The sequence below is a fragment of the Callorhinchus milii genome, unplaced genomic scaffold (genome assembly GCF_018977255.1).
Source record: "Callorhinchus milii isolate IMCB2004 unplaced genomic scaffold, IMCB_Cmil_1.0 Scaffold18, whole genome shotgun sequence".
NCBI lineage: Eukaryota > Metazoa > Chordata > Chondrichthyes > Chimaeriformes > Callorhinchidae > Callorhinchus > Callorhinchus milii.
Genome location: NW_024704759.1, coordinates 1,407,134 through 1,421,643, shown reverse-complemented (window position 1 = coordinate 1,421,643; position 14,510 = coordinate 1,407,134).

Sequence of the window (14,510 nt, the reverse complement as noted above, 5' to 3'; positions counted from 1 at the left end):
TAACGTGCTGTTCCTCTGAGACCCTTCCACACCCCCACCAAACCCCCCGCCCCCCCGCCAAACACCCCCTTCCCCTCCACCCCCCCCCCCCCCCCCACCTTGTTCTCTACCCTCCAGTTTCTTGCTCAATTTGTAAACATCCTGGAACCACATGTGCCGGGGAGCAGTGTGTGGTTAACACCCTGTGCCAGTCACCGAGTTCCGTGTGTCCAGGACACAATCCCACACACCAGCAAGGTCCCAGCTCCAATTTTTCAGCCGGCGGAGAACATGCGATGCCTCAGACTATCCAGAACTCGGGACTTTCTCTCCCCCGGTGTCCTGGCCAATGATTCCCCCCACCCTCCCCACTGTGCCTCCTCCCAGATAAAATTGCTTCTGATAATAATAATCCTTGCTCTTGACACAGCGCCGTATCACGTCGTGAAGACGTCTCAAAGTGCTTCACGCAATATATTGTAAAGTGGAGTGACTGTGTATTTTGTGGGTGAAATGCAGCAGCCAATTGGCACAGCAGTGTCCCCACAAACAGCCGTGAATTGAGTGACCAAATTTCTTTGGAGGGATTATTATCCAAAGCGATCCACTGATCAACTAACAACCGAGTTCCTACTTACAACAACAACAACAACAACGCTGGATAATCAGAGGCGCGTGTGTGTGTGGAGTGAGGAAACTTGCCTACAGTTCTTCCCCGCCTGGGAATCGAACCCGGGTCCTCTCACTTGCGAGGCGAGCGCACTAACCACTGAGCCACGGGGACTCCACGTATTCACTTCATGGCTGTTTGTGTGCAAATTGGTTACCGCGTTCGCCTACAAAACACACGGTCACTACACTTCACAGTGAAGGGTTTCAGACACGTGGACGCCAAAGGGCTGTTATTATCACAGAACTAGTTTTGAAGGCGTGACACGCTGCTGATTACAACATGTGGGGAAACAGGCCGTCTGCGGGCTTTGTCTTCTGGAGAGAGGAGAGATAACTCACTGTCCCACTAACTCATCGTCAACACACACCTCAGAAGCTACAAGACTGATCTTGTTGTGCTGTAATGATGGGTGTGTAGCAAGAACTGCTGAGAACCTCACCCAGCTTGGGATTCATGACATCGGACTATTATTTGTTTATCCCCTCCTCCATCTTTACACACAACACCCTCCCCTCCCCTCCCCACACACACAATCATTTGGACTCTCAATCCACGGCTGTTAGTGGGTCGCTGCCGCGTTTCACCCACAAAAGATACAGTCACTCCACTTTGCAGTATATTCTGCGAAGCGCTTTGAAGATGTCTCAAAGATGTGATAAAGCGTTATACTACATGCAAGGATTATTATTATATTTATTATTACTATTATTATTATAACCTCAGGCAACTGTACACAGAGGCCCTCAAATATCCCTGACTACCTCCCCCCACTCATCCCCTCGCCCCATCCTGTTCCAACCCTCCTGCTCCAAACACACAAACCTTAGGAAAAGGCCACCAACAAAATTCTCTAGAACTAAACTGTGGTCTGTGTGTGTCAGCGTTTACCCTGAGACTCACCCCTCCAACAAGTGGCAGGTTAAGATTAAACGGGCTGAATGGCCTTCACCTGATCCCCTTGGGATCTCCTGGGATCTCTTGCCCCATCACTCTGAAACTCGCCTTCGAAATATAACAGAACATTAAAAAAACAGCGACTGGGGATGAACTACAGTACAACAACAACTTTATATGGTGCCCTTCACACAGGATAGTGTCCCAGAGCGCTTCACAGTGACGGAGGAGTCTGACCCTAAGCCCGGGGGAGGTGACCGTATGCACGATCGAAAAGGAAGGGCGGGAGGGACTAGTTAAGCCGGGTTTGTTAGCAGGCTGTACTGTATTATTGGATGCTGGTTGCATGGAATGTGACTTGGATCCTATCTTGTGATCTCCTGGTTGTATTTTATGGAGTTAAACTTTGCCCGTGTTTGTCTAATGTTTGGATTATAAAACAAGATGCATTCTCGTGGTCTGACCATCCACGTGACCATAGCCTGAGCTCCTGTCAACGGAAGGTCTGCTCAAGATCTACACAGAATCTCTGCCTTTCCCAATCAAACCATATTCACTGCCTACCCACCCACCCACCCACCCACACACACACAAACCAACCCCCACCCCCCACACAACAACAACAAAATAACAACAACAAAATTACATTTATAGAACGCCTTTCACATCTGGAGGACATCCCAAAATGCTGAATCCAACCTCCCCCCACCCCACACCACACACACACACACACACACACACATATTTTTGCCTTCTCCCCCACTTCACACTCATCACAGGAAAATCCATCTGCCATCTCCACACATCTACTGAATTTCCAAATCCCTTTACTCCACCATCAAACTCCACCAAACACTTTTCTCTCAGCTAAACTGAGGCCAAAAACCCGCTGGACAAGTTACGGTGCCGGTGTAAGGAGCCCAGTGGTTAGCGAGGGGTGAGGCCATCAAGGTATTTCAGAGAAAACTCGATGCTTACTTTTCTTTTTTAACTTTTTGATGCGTTTCACCCACAAACTATAGTCATTAATTCACTTTCATATTCTGTGAAGCGCTTTGAGACGTCTCAAAGAGGTGATGAGGCTCTATATCAAATGCAAGGATTATAATTAATATTATTGTTGTTATTACTTGAGGGAGAAGGGAATAGAGGGGTATTGGAGAAGGGAATAGGAAAGGTGTGGGCTCCTATGGAATATAGACATCGGCACGGACTAGTTTGGGATGTTTTTGTGCATATCATATCATTCTGTGAAACTGTGAGTTCGAGGCTTTGTCAAGTGACAGCTTGAAATCCATGAGTTATTTGGGGAGTTGTGTTTGAGGCACTGTCTGTCTGCAAGTGTTACACAAATGTATAAAGCATTTTAATACATGTCTAAGACAGATGAGAGGGAAGAGATTTCCTTCTGGGGTAGGATTCCTCTCTCCTTCCCCCGACCCTCCAGGACCCCCCACTCACCCACCACCACCCAGCAATATAAAACCAGGCGTCTTTGTGAAGCTCAGAACATTAACAGTGATGTGTGAAGGCAGAAGCCATGTCCCACCAGCCTGTCTGACTGGTTCTCATCAGCCAGAGATGGAGTCTGACAGATTGCATTCACCTGCCATCTGTCTCTACATGAAAATAAAAATAAACCTCACCCTAATACTCTTCCCTCCTCCGCCTTCCCAGCCCCGCGCCTCACGCATCCACACTCACTCGCTCCCTCCCCCACCTTTGCGACACGTCTCAAAATGGACCTCTCTCACCAGGCTTCAAAGTTCTTTGAGATGCCCTTTCCCCCCCTCTCACTCCTGCCATGAAAAGACAATGCGTAAATGTGTATTGTATTGTATCGTACCACAGGGCGAAACCTTAGGCAAGTTTCCTTACTCCACACACATGCCTCTGTTTACCAGCAGTCAGTAGGAACCCGGTTGTTAATCGATTGGCGGAACACTTTCCACGGGTAACAATCCACGACTGTTTGTGGGACGCTGCAGTGCACAATCGGCTGCCACGTTTCGCCCATAAATATACAGTCAATTCACTTTACAGTGTATCCTGTGAAGAGCTTTGAGAAGTCTCGAAGACATGATCAAGCGCTGTATCAAATGCGAGGATTATTATTATTATTATGTTGAGTGGGTAGCATTGCCCGATGTGGAGATTGTGAGTTTCTGGCTTGTAATCTATGATCTCCGGAACCTGTGAGCTCAGAAACCCGAGGTGGGGGCTTGAACCCACAACCTCCTGACTCAGTGTGCGTACGGTATAAGGTGTCTCATAGAAGACAATAAGCACCTCTGTAATCAAGGCGGAAATTGCTGTGGCTCCCACTTTAATCGCACAGACACCTTGGAGCCTATTCTATAGCAGAGCTTAATATCCAACACACACGTCAGTGCTGGAGTCAAAGACTACATTGTTCCCTCATTGGAGAGTATACGCCACTCATTAGTTTGACTGATCACAAGAGAGGTTTGGATCTGATCCCATCCATCCTGAATCCCCACCCAACTGTCTTCCCATCACGGCATCAAGCTCGTTCTCAATTCCGTGCCAGAGTCCCCTCCCCAGCCACACGGCATAAGAACATAAGAATTTGCTGGCGAAAGCAGACCAAGGTCCATCTAGTTCATCTTCCACCACCCTGGTCGTCACTTGACATGTCGTGTCCCAACCTGTCTCCCCAGATATTATTTTCTAGCAGAAATCGATCTCATTTGTTCTTGAAACAAATGACATTTTCTGGTTCCACCATCTCCCTAGGGAGCCCGTTCCATAAGTTTACACTCCCCGGCTAACTGCTCCCAGCTGTTAGTAACTCTCTGTGCACAGAGTCGCTCCCTGGTCTAGGGTCCTCACTCCGCGCCCTCTCTCCCCGCTGCCTTGGCTGATCTTTTTATACCTTTTTATAAAGGATATTTTTATCCCTGATTGGGGAGGCAAGATTCCTTACACCACACGCCTCTGTTTACCTAGTAGTAAGTAGAAACCCGGGTATTAGTCGATTGGTGGATCGCTTTCCGGGGGTAATATTACCTCCCCAAAATAAATAAATAATAATTTGGTCACTCAATCCACGAGTGTTTCTGAGACGCTGCTGTGCACAATTGGCTGCTGCATTTTGCCCACAAAACACAAAGTCAATTCACTTTACAGTATATCCTGTGAAGTGCTTTGGGACGTCTGTATACAGCGACGCTGATACAGGCGCTGCATCAAATGCAAGGATTATTATTATTATTATTAATATTATCTGAAAGGATTCTTCTGGGTTTACTTTCTCAATCCAGCTTGGCTTCAAGTGTGCTTCTGGAAGGTTCCTCCTGATACGTACTTCTCAGGGATGAAACTTCAGTCTTGAGAGAAGAGGAGAGGGGCCGGAGGGGATCTTACTGAGGTGGGCAGCACTTTAAATGTGGATTGAAGAAATACACTTCGAACTGAAGTCACATGGATACAGCACCTTCTTACATCACTGAGACGTCTCAAAGTGCTTCACGGATATATTGTAAAGTGTAGTGAAACGCAGCAGCCAATTGCCGCAGCAGTCTCCCACAAACAGCCATGGAATTGATTGATCACTTTTTTTGCGAGGATGGACAGTTAGCACTGAGGCAGTGGAACAAAAGGACACGGGTTTAGAGTTGCAAAGGGCAATTTCAGGACGGACTCCAGGAAATATTTCTTTACCCAGAGGGTAATTAATGACTGTAACAGGGTGTCCGCGAAAAGGGGTTGTATATAATAATAATAATAATAACAATAACAATAATAATAATCCTTGCATTTGAATCCACGACATTTGGACATGTTTAAAAAGTAACTTGATGCTGCGCTGTGTGTGTGTATTTTGGAGTGATGAGATCAAACAGGCCAAAGGGACTTCAGCAAAGCTGATACCAATCTCCATTCACTTCTGCTTTCACTTCCCTGTGTGAAGTGCCCCGATATGAGAGGACATCCTCTCCAACAGACAGCAACTGACAGACATCCTACTGCGGTTTCTGTTAAATGGGAAACAATCTTTTTAAAGCTCCCCGGTGTCTGTCACAGCACAGAGACAGCCCTGGTCAAAGTGACCAAGTGACATTCTGCCCACCTGCGGCCCAGGCTCTCCCTGTCGCCTCATCCTTCTCGACCTCTCAGTCGCTTTCAATAATGTCGACCACTCTATTCTTCTCCAACGCCTCTCCTCTCACCTCCCACCTCAACAGTTCAGTCCTTGCCTGATTCCAATCCTACCTTTCCCACCGTCTGCATTATGTATCCACCAACGGCGTCTCCTCTAGCCCCTGCACAGTCACATGTGGCGTCCCTCAGGGCTCTGCCCTCGGTCCCCTCTTCTTCAATCTATGCAGGTTTCCGCTCAGTGATGTCATCCGCGGGCACGGGGTCAATTCCACATGTACGCGGATGACACTGAACTCTATCTGGCTACCTCCACCCTCGACTCCAGGACCGTTGATGTCCTGGGTAATTGTCTGTCTGACATCAAGTCCTGGACGAGAGCCAACTTCCTCCAGCTCAATGTTGGCAAGACCAAGGCCCTCCTGCTTGGCTCCTGGCAGTGCCTCCATATCTCAGCTGCTAACATTATCACCATTCACGTCTGCGCTCTTCACCTCACTGAGCCAATCTGGAATCTCAGTGTGCTTTTCGACCCTCAGCTATCCTTCAAACCCCACATTCGTACCATGACCCGTTCCGCCATTCCCCACCTCCGCCTCTCACCTCAGAACGCCAAGACCCTGATCCACGCTTTCATCACGTCCCGGCTTTACTACACCAACCGCCTGCTCACTGAACTTACTGCTAATTTACCTAAATTTTAAAAGGCTAATTTTCCAGTTTCTTCGCGATCATCACAGTGAAATATCACTAGTGTCAGGCCGTGCGTCTTGTAGTAAAGACAAAAAGAACCAAGGACTTGAGAAGAGAACACGGCCCGTCCCCATTTCAAGTAAGCCCGACCCGCGCAAACGTGTTGGGACAAAGTGTTTGGGTTAATTTCAGTTCCTGTTTCAACACAAAAATAGCCCTTTTTATCAGCTGCGCACTTCTGATGCTCGGGATTGCACAGCGTGGTGGCTCCTGTTAGCTCTCTCTGGCCAGGAACCCATTCCATTAGATACGGGGTGGGGTGGGGTGGGGTGGGAGGGGGGAGGTGAGGTTGGGTGGCGGGGGAGGTGGGGGTGGACGGGGAAAGGAGATGGAGGTGAGAGGGGGAGGTGGGGTGGGGTGGAGCGCGGAAGGTGGGGGGGAGAAGGGCAGAGTGGGAGGTGGAATCAGGGAAGAATGTAGTATTTGGAGTCCTGTAGCTCAGTGGTTTGAGCCCTCGCCTCCCATGCAAGGGGACCTGGGTTTGATTCCTGGTCAGGGCGAAACTGAGGCAAGTTTCCTCATTCCACCACCTGTTTACCAGCAGTAACTCTTAACCCACTTTACAGAATCTCCTGTGAAACACTTTGAGATGTCTCGATGATGTGATATGGCGCTGTATGTGCCAGGTCTCATCACCCTCGCCCTGTAATGCTCTCCTGTGTATAACAGCACCACAAGGACTTTAGACCCCGGATGTAAAGTAGGTAACATGATAAACCTCAATGCGTTGGGCGAACCTCAATGCCTCTTTTGTCTGTCATGTCCTCGCTGGACTTTGTAACAGAAAGATAAGAGNAAAAAACATAACAAAAGGAACACACCTTGTTCCCTTGTGTGGAGCTTTACCTTTTGGCCCCCCTTTGGCAAAGCCCGGGAACTGAGTCCAGGAAGGAGGAAGGAGGCGGAGAGGAGGAGGGGAGAGGTGGAGGAGGGTTGGGAGGTAGAGGCCGTGGAGTGGGGGGGAGAGGCAGAGGTGGGGGAGGGAAACTTGGTTCAACCCAAGCTCTGAATTACAGTAAACACCTGATAGCCCCACCCTGGCTTAACCTGTCACCGCCACTAAAGTCCTCACACTGTCAATATTTATTTATGTATTGAAGCATTTTTGTGGAATCCTGTAGCTCAGTGGTTAGAGCTCTCGCCTCGCAAGCGAGAGGACCCGGGTTCAATTCTCGAGCAGCGCAAAACCTCGTGCACATTTCCTTACTCCGCACGCCGCTGTTTACCAGGCAATAAGTAGGAACCCGGTTGTTGGTCGATTGGTGGATTGCTTTCCGGGGGCAATAATTCCTCCCCTAACAATTGGTCACTCAATCCACGACTGTTTGTGGGACGCTGCTGTGTGCAATTGGCTGTCACGTTTCACCCACAAAATTCCCCTATAATTCACTTTACAGTATAGTCTGTGAAGCGCTTTGAGGTGTGAAGGGCCATGGTGGTGACAAGTGAAGATTATATTTTTATATATGATTTAAGATCTATTCTGCTCGGGGCGGAATGTGTTGCAGGAGAAAGAGAGAGAGAGAGACAGTTTGATGGAAAAGTTGAATATAGCCAGGCCTCTGTTTATCGCTGTAACTATAGTGAGCAAAATCGACAGACTGTATATTCACCTGAGGAGATTGGGCCAACCTCCTCCCCATCCCCTCACTCCCACCCTCACCCCCGCCCCACCCACCCCGTGACATTGACTTGCGTAGACAACTTGGTGCTTGGATGTGAAGAGAGACTTGAAATGAACGCTGGGCTCTCAGTCCTGAGTACAGCTCTAATTTGCATTTAATTCAAAGCACCTTTAATATAACCCACCTCTCATCCCCAGCCTATCGCCTCCATCATATCTATCAGAAGCATTCTCTCTCTCTCTTCTCTCTCTCTCTTTCCCCAAAGTATTTTTCCAAGCAAATCACATCAAGAGATTGTTTTTCTTCCCTCACAGATTTCCATTCAGATCAAAACAGAGATCAGCCCTGATTGTATTTCACCTTTAAACACCTTTTTCGCCCACATGTCGGTCTCACACTTACTGCTCCCCATGACGTAAACTTCAGTTGCTCTGCACTGGGGAGATAGTGCTGGAAAAACTACACACAGACACATGAATGCACACGCACATGTCAGTGGGGGTTTCGGAGGGGGTTGTGGGTGATGGCAAATGGGGGGGGGGGTGGGGGGTCCTTTAATAATAATAATAATAATCCTTACATTTGATATAGCGCCTTACCACTTTGTCAAGGGGACGGAGGTGTGAGGCACTTTAATTGGGATTGAAAAAATACACTCAGAACTGTAGCACCTCATCACGTCATTGAGATGTCTCAAAGCGCTTCACGGAATATATTGTAAAGTGGAGTGATTGTGTATTCTCTGGTGAAATCCAGTAGCCAATTGTGCACAGCAGCGTCCCACAAACAGTCGTGGATTGAGTGACCAAATTATTATTTATTTAGTTTTGAGAGGGATTATTGCCCCCGGAAAGCAATCCACCAATCGAATAACAACCGGGTTCCTACTTATTGCCTGGTAAACAGCGGCGTGCGGAGTAAGGAAATGTGCACGAGGTTTTGCGCTGCTCGGGAATTGAACCCGGGTCTTCTCGCTTGCGAGGCGAGAGCTCTAACCACTGAGCTACAGGATTCCACAAAAATGCTTCAATACATAAATAAATATTCACAGTGTGAGGACTTTAGTGGTGGTGACAGGTTAAGCCAGGGTGGGGCTATCAGGTGTTTACTGTAATTCAGAGCTTGGGTTGAACCAAGTTTCCCCCCCCCACCTCTGCTTCTTCCGCTACTCTCAGCCTCTCCCCCACCTTCCCTCGGCCTCTCCCCCACCTACCCACCGCCTCTCCCCCTCCCCTCTGCCTTTCCCCCACTCCTCTCCGCTTCCTTCCTCCTTCCTGGACTCAGTTCCCGGGCTTTGCCAAAGGGGGGCCAATAGGTAAAGCTCCACACAGGGGAACAAGCTGTGTTACTTTTGTTATGTTTTTTTCTCTTATCTTTCTGTTACAAAGTCCAGCGAGGACATGACAGACAAAAGAGGCATTGAGGTTCGCCCAACGCATTGAGGTTTATCATGTTACCTGCTTTACATCCGGGGTATAATACACAGGAGAGCATTACAGGGCGAGGATGCTGAGACCAGGCTCGGAGGGGCGGTGGGGTGATGTCGCCTTAAATTAACACTGGCGACAATTGGACGAGCAGAAAACTGCACAATACAATAATAATAACAATAAAATACACAGTCACTCCACTTCATAGTATGTCCTGTGAAGCGCTTTGAGAACGTCTCAACGACGTGATAAGGAGCTGGATCAAATTATTAGTAAGGATTATTATTATTATTATGATTAAAAAAAAGTCATGCAAACTGAAAGCGAATTTAAGCAGGTTCTAAAATTCTGACCCAACTTAGATTTTAAAACTTGAACCGGTCTCAAGGCTGTGACCCAGGCAAATTTCAGGCTGAATGTCATTTACTTTTGTAACTATAAGTTCCTGACCTCCTGATCCCAACCCCCAGCTCGGGTCCAAATCCCTGACTGTCCAGCACCTTGGATTCGTCCTCCCGATGTGAAAGGCGCTGTGTGTTAATGTCATTTGTTGTTGTTGTGGTGATGTGCTTTGGGGGAGAGGGAGGAGGGAGAGAGAGCGGGGTGTGGGGGAAAGTGTGGGCGGTGGTGGGGGTGGGGAAGGAGGAGGAAAGGGAGAGGGCTCTTTGTCAACACTTTTGTCCTAAGCAAAAAAAAATGGACTTAAAAAAACCAGTAGAGTTTCGTCAAACGACAGTGACCTTGGTGGGAAAGTGTGTGGGGCTGTGGGTATCGTGGGCTGATTGCATGTTTCAGAGACCGTCCCTGGCCAAACAATCAATGGGAACCTTGTCTGTGGGGAGAGGGAGGGGGAGAGAGAGAGAAAGAGAGAGAGAGAAAGAGAGAGAGTCTTTTGTGTTGCTCTTGGCAGCTGGTCGGTTCCTAATACAGATAACCGGTAACCCAACGCCAAGCTCCGGGTCCCCAACCCGCACAATCCCAGTCGGGTTTCCACGCTGGGATCTGCTAATAATTACACAGGTTCTTGTTTGGTTCACCCTTCGAAGTTTGCCTTTGGAATTTATTCTCCTCGCAAACGCGGCCTCTCATATTTTCCGATTGTAACTGGACTCCGTTGTTGGTTCCGACCACTTTTAACCCTTTCCTCTCCCTCTCCTTTCTCTTATTCTCTTCTGCGGCCCTTTACGTCAACAATGGTTTTACACACAGTGTGGGGGGCGCGCCTCAAAGCACTTGAGAGGTTCACTGCAAAGCCTCCCCACCCCCCAAAAAAAAGTCAGTTGTCAATTTCGCTGTATTTCGTAATTATGAAATCCAAAGTGGGGATTTCTTAATCTTTGCCCCCACCCCCTGGAACTCCATCCAGAGTCCAGTCCCTCCCCCTCGCCCCCTCCCTTGCGTCCTTCAAAGCATGCCTTAAGACCCTCCTCTTTGACCGTGCCTTCAGTCAACACTCCTACCCCCACCCTCCCCGCCCCACACCAAGCTCGGGTCCAAATCCTAGACTGTCCAGCGCCTTGGGAGGTCCTCCCTCTGTGTCACGTGTTGTTGTTTTTGTTGTCTCACCTCAACCAAAACAAAGAATGTTTCCCCCCCATATAATTTGCGAGAGCAAGGAACGGGTAATTAACACTCATCCCGAGATTAGATTAGATTTGATTAAATAGCGAGCTTTAAATTACTTCAATGTGTGTGTGTTTTTATTTCCCTGTGTTTTTGTTCTCACCAACAAACAAAACACAAAATACTGCAGATGCTGGAAATCTGAAAACAAAAACAGAAGTGTCTGGGAACACTCAGCAGGTCAGGCAGCATCTATGGAGAGAGGAAAGTGAGTCAACGTTTCGGGCCCACGACCCTCCCGATAGGCAGGACAGTCATAGGACAAGGTTTCTTCATAACACATTCACACACGCCTGCAGAGACATGTATAATAATAATAATCATCATCATAATGATTTAAAAAAGGACATACTTGCCCTCGAGGGGGTGCAGCGTAGATTCACTCGGTTAGTGCCTGGGATGAGGGGACTGACCTATGAGGAGAGGCTGAATAAACTGGGGCTGTATTCTCTGGAGTACAGAAGAATTAGGGGAGATCTTATTGAAACATATAAGATTCTTAAAGGGCTGATAAAGTAGACACTGAGGGACTGTTTCCCCGGGAGGAGAATCTATAACCAGGGGTCACAGTCTTAAAATTAAGGGTCAGCCTTTTAGAACAGAGTTGAGGAAACATTTCTTCACTCAGAGGGTAGTGAACTTATGGAATTCACTACCCCAGAAGGCTGTAGATGCTCAGTCCTTGAACACCTTCAAGGCTGAGACTGATAGATTTTTAACAAATAGAGGGATTAGGGGATATGGGGATAGGGCAGGTAATTAGAGTTAGGTCAGAAGATCAGCCATGATCTTATCGAATGGTGGGGCACAGGCATGAAGGGCCGAATGGCCTACTCCTGCTGCTAATTCTTATGTTCTTATAATAACAATCCTTGCATTTGACACAACGCCTTATCACGTCTTCGAGACGTCTCAAAGTGCTTCACAGAATATACTGTAAAGTGTAGTGACTGTATATTTTATGAGCAAAATACAGCAGCCAATTGCACACAGCAGTGTCCCACAAAAAGTCGTGGGAGCACAATTTCCAAATTTGCAGACGATACTAAACTAGGAAAAGTGGTGAGGAAGATAGCACCAGACTCCAAGGGGACTTAGACAGATTGGTAAAATTGGCAGAAACGTGGCATATAAGATTTAATGTGGAGAAATGCAAAGTGTTGCATTTTGGTGGGAAGAATGAGGAGAGGCAATATAAGCTGATGGTACAATCCTAAAGGGGGCAAATGAACAGAGAGACCTGGGGATCCACATAAGCAAATCTCTGAAGGTGGCAGGACAGGAAGATACAGCTGTTAAAAACCAAACGGGTTACCAGGTTTTATAAATAGGGGCATAGAATTCAAAAGTCAGGAGGTTATGTTGAATATTGATAAAATGCTGTTAGGCCTCAGTTGGAGACTGCGCTCACTTCTCGGCACCGCACTTTAGGAAAGATGTTCGGGCATTGGAGAGGGTGCAAAGGAGGTTTACCAGGATGGTACCCGGAATGAAGGATCTTAGTTATGAGGAGAGGTTAGCGAAACTAGGATTATTCTCCCGAGAGCAGAGAAGATTAAGAGAGGATTCAATAGAGGTTTTCAAGATCATGAGAGGATTTGATAGGTTGAACCAGAAATAACTGTTTCCGCTGTCATGTGGGTCAGTAACCCGAGGACACCAATTTAAGATAGTTGTTAAAAGAAACAGAGGGGAGGTTAGGAAATATCACCCAGCGAGGTGTTGGGATCTGGAATGCATTACCTGAAAGGGTAGTGGAAGCCGATTCAATAACAACTTTTAAGAGAGAAGTAGATGGGTATTTGGGGAGGACGGGATTGCAGGGCTATGGAGAGAAAGCGGCCGGTGGGATTGAGTTGGAAGCTCTTTTTGGAGCTGGCGCAGACGCGATGGGCCGAATGGCCTCTTTCTGTGCTGTATGATTCTATGATTGAGTGACAAATTTATTATTATTATTTTGAAGGGATTATTAACCCCGGAAAAGCGATCCGCCGAGTTCCTACTTACTGCTGGGTAAACAGAGGTGTGTGTGTGTGGAGTAAGGAAACTTGCCCAATGTTTCACACTGCCCGGGAATTGAACCCAGGTCCTCTCACTTGCGAAGTGAGTGCTCAACCATTGAGCTACAGGACGCCATGCCATGCACACATGTAGATGCACAAAAACATACACACACACACATATGTATGCATACAGTGGAGTCCTGTAGCTCAGTGGTTAGAGCACTCGCTTTGCAAGTGAGAGACCTGAGTTCAATTCCAGGCAGAGGGCGAAACCTTGGGCAAGTTTCCTTACTCCACACAGAGCCTAATAATAATCCCTCCAAAAACAATAATAAATTGGTCATTTTCAATCCACGACTGTTTGTGGGACATTGCTGTGCGCAATTGGCTGCCGCGTTCGCCCACAAATATACAGTCAATTCACTTTACAGTGTGTTCTGTGAAGCGCTTTGGGACGTCCTCTCGACGTGAAAAGCGCTATATCAAATGCAAGGATTATTATTATTATTATTATGCTACACACATCCATATATGTACACACACACACACATGCACGCACACACACACACATGCACACTAACATATAAATGTGCACATACATGCACAAATACACATGCACGTGCGGTATACGCACACAAGCAGCACCCACACACAGACACAATTGAGAGAAATCAGAAACCACATTTCCAGCAGCGTGATCTTATCGAGGCGAGTTGCTGAGATCAGCCCATTGCGCAGCTTAACAGAACCTCGTTTAGAAAGCCCTGAAGTTAACTGAGACGCGCTGAGCGAGATAGAGAGATAGAGAGATAGAGAGATACGATCAGCAGAGACACAGCGGGACCTGGGGCCTCGGTGAAGGTCTCAGCAGCTGATTTACAGGCTGGAAACTCCCGGCTACTTACGGGCAGAGTTCAGACGGGACCTCGGTTTAACATGTCTTCTGAAGAACTCTACCTTCAAAAACGTAGCAGTCCCTTCCTCCCCTTCCTCCCACCCTCAGCTCAGCAGTTGACCCCCCCATGAGTTAGTTCTGCTGAATCTTGGTTCAGTCTCGTGAGTCAGAAAGTTGTGGGTTCAAGCCCCACATTGACAGTCCAACCTGGTGTCCCAGTATGGGGGTGGGGGAGTGGGGGGTGTGGAGATGACTGGTGCTGTGTGTCTATGGTGGGGGGTGTCTGTGGAGGAAGCTAAGGGTATATGGGTGGAAGGAACAAATAATAATCCTTGCATTTGATACAGCGCCTTATCTCGTTGTTAGCAACAACAACAACAACAACAAGATTCCATTTATTGAGCGCCTTTCACGTCGGGAGGACGTCCCAAGGCGCTGTACAGTTGGGTCAGGACCCGAGCATTGGGGGGGAGATGGTCAGGGTGAGGGGAGGGAAGGGAGGGAGCGAGGAGG